Here is a 3,468-nt window from a genome sequence, read left to right as displayed (position 1 = left end):
TATCTTGGAATTCTTCATGCCAATTACTGTAAGAATGGATTTGGGTATCAACACACATGTGCATGCATCAATAGAAAAAAAAGCGTCTGTATGTTTAACTATCAAATAGAGCTTAGGTGAAGGTCAAAGGTGGTTAATGATATCATAGAGCGGTAGGATTCTTTCTAGAACTCCAGAGACTTAAGAGGCTGATGCTAGTTAGTTTCTTCTGAGAACCGTTGCCCTCTGAATACCACAGTTCAATTCCATCATTTCATTGGATCCTTTGTGCTCAGTTAATTTTCAGGTAAGTGCTTTCCCACTAGCAATGGATCTCTTCAAGCCCTATCAAACAGCAAATGAGTATCTTAGATAAAGAAAGCCCAAAATGTTGTCACCTGAACTGGCAGGGGTCCTTTGTTCTACTTGGATGGAAGTTGTGAATAGGTAGGGAGAAGCTTTTCTAGTCCTAGTAATCGTGGACGCTGAGTGTCAAGGCCTATGGACTAGGGTGACAGAATCAGACGCCTTTATCTCTGAACTCTTGAGAACTAGAGACTTAAGACCCCAGGCCTTAGAAACCAGAAACTTATAGCTGTACATGCTCAGGTTAGAGGGTTTACTGCTCAGCACTCAATAGCTAGTAAAGTCCTCAGCTCTAAGCAGTAGCTAATGACAGCAGCAGTCAGAAGCACTAGGTGTTTGTTATAACTCCTAGGCCTTAGGGTGTCAGGCCCCTCAGCCTTCAAGGTTTTGGCAACAGCTAGGAACACCTCCAATGACATCACTTTCTGCCTTCTCTGTACTTCTATCACTACTTTGGTGCCACTGCCACTGGCACTGCCAACTCCTCTACTGCTCCCAAAAGCTTTGCTACCACTTTACTATTGCTAGCTTTTTCCATTCCACTCAGGATGAAAGTGACAAGATTAGGGGCTGGAGAGATGGCTCAGTGGTTAAGAGCAATGACTGCTCTTGGAAAGGACCTGGATTTGCTTCCCAGGACCTACATGCTAGCTAACAACCATCCATAACTCCAGTTCCAGGGGATCCAACGCCCTCTTCTGACCTCTGCTGCCATTGCATGATGTGAGTGCACTTACATACATGCAGACAATACATTAATACGCATTAAAAAACAAAAAGACAAGTAGCCAAGCCAGAGTTGGTGACTCAGTTCTTTAATCCCAGCAATAGGAGGCAGAGGTAGGCAGATCTCTATGAGAACAAGGACAGCCTGGTCTACATAGAGAGTTCCAGGCCAGCTGGGGCTGCAGGGAGACCTTGTTTCAAAAACAAACAAACAAACAAAAAAGACAAGTAGCCAAGAAAAAAACATTCTGGAAAAGTCTTTTATTGATAGGCCTAATGTTGCAGCACTGAGAGGCAGAAGAGGAGGGTGTCCCCCCAACTTACTCAAAAGTGAACTGAATAGCCTGGTTATATAGACAGAAGGGGCGGTGTGGCCTGGTTGCTGCATGCAAATAAAGGATTGTATTTGCACGAATCACAGCATAGCTTCCAGTTCCACCAATCACTGACTTCTTACTGAGTTACTGAAGAGCAGCTCTACCTCTCATCCTGAATGAGAATAGCTACAAGCTCATCTAAACCTTATCAAGGCTTTTCTTGCCAGGAATGCTGCCTTCCAAGGCTCATGCAGGTTTTCTCGAGCAAGGCTGACTAGAAGAAGGGCCTCCTGTAGCAATGGTTCTTGCAGCTGGAGTGTTCTCAGAGTGAGCATAAAGTGTTCAAAATAGCTGAGCTGCTGTGAGCTGTACTCTGGCTGATGAGCTGACAGTTCTTGCTCCAGGCTGGCAAACATAAGGGAAGAGTCTAGCCTCTGCCATGTAAAGGCCTAATCAGCTCACTCCTGGTAGTTTTGTTCATTTACATTATACAGCAAGGTCAACACAAAGCTAGCATTATTATTTAGTATTTATTTTATGTGTGTGCGTGTGTGTGCATGTGTATGTATGTGTACATGTGAATACAGCAAAGGATAATTTGGGGAAGTTGTTCTTCTAATTTTATTACTTTTATTTTATGTGTATGAGTGTATTGCCTATGTGTGTGTAAGTGCACCCGTGTCGTGTAGTGCCAGAGGTCAGAAGAGGGCATTGGATTCCCCTGGAACTGAAATTATGGACGTTTGTTGCCATGTGGGTGCTGGGAATAAAACCCAGATCCTCTACAAGAGCAGCCAGTGCTCTTAACTGCTGAGCCATCTCTCCAGTGCCCTGGGGGAATTTGTTTTATCCTTTTAGCTTTAACATGGGTTCCAGGGATAGAATTCAGGTCCTTTTGCTGGGCATGGTGGCACATTCCTTTAATCCCAGCACTTGGGAGGCAGAGACAGGCTGATTGTTGTGAGTTCAAGGCCAGCCTGGTCTACATAGTGAGTTCCAGGCCAGCTGGGGCTACAGGGAGACCCTCTCTCAAAAAGACAAAAAAAAAAATCAGGTCCTCAAGCTTAGTGGCAAGCTAGCTCTTTTATCTGTGGAATCATCTTACCAGCCCAAAACATTCTTTTTTAATTTTTTTTGGTTTATTTATTTTTATTTTTTGTGTATGAGTGTTTTGCTTACATGTATGTATGGGCACCCATGTCATCTAATTCCAGGAGAGGCCAGGTCATAGATTGGATCTCCTGGAACTGGAGCTACAGACAGTTGTTAGCCACCATGTGCTGGGAACCGAACCCGAGTCCTCTGCAAAAGCAGCCAGTATTTTAAACCGCTGAACCATCTCTCCAGCTCCCTCCCCAAAGCATTCTTGATAGCATTTGACAGTGCTTAACAACATTGTCTATTGCCCTAGAGAGACTTGGGTCCTTCTGTCTTAATATAATGGCTCAAAAAAGGGCTTTATTTTTCCTATAATAAGCAGTCTGGAGATGAACAGATGTAAGTGTCCATTTGGAAGCTTGAAATTCATCAAATGAATGTATACATCATTTTTTGACTTTTTCCTCATGAAGTCTCATGATCACAAGATGTCTGGTATAATTTCAAGCAACACTGTAATTTTCAAGGCAATATGTGAGGAAATGGTAGCACCATCTCTATCATCAAAATAGGTTAAAGAGCTGGGTGCAGTGGTGCACACCTTTAATCCCAGCACTGGGGAGGCAGAGGCAGGAGGATCTCTGTGAGCTCAAGGCCAGCCTGGTCTACGTAATGAGTTCCAGTCCAGCTGGGGCTGCAGGGAGACCCTGTCTCAAAAAGACAAAAAAAAAGCCTTCCCAAAACTCACCCATCAGATTTCTATCATTCTGTTATTAAAAAAACATGTCACAGCAGAGTGTGATGCACACAGAAGGCCACAATGTAGGATGGGACTTCTATATGGAGCCTCACCCACTCACATCTCAGAGACCATTATGGAAGAGGAGGCTGAAAGACTGTAAAAGCCAGGGCTGGTTCATGAGCACAGGGAGGTGGAGGCTTCTAGGCCACTGGAATTGCAATAGCAAGTGAAAAAGTTCCA

This window comes from Nannospalax galili, unplaced genomic scaffold, assembly GCF_000622305.1.
Source record: "Nannospalax galili isolate Female #2095 unplaced genomic scaffold, S.galili_v1.0 scaffold880, whole genome shotgun sequence".
In the NCBI taxonomy this organism is placed as follows: Eukaryota; Metazoa; Chordata; class Mammalia; order Rodentia; family Spalacidae; genus Nannospalax; species Nannospalax galili.
This window is presented reverse-complemented; position numbering follows the sequence as displayed.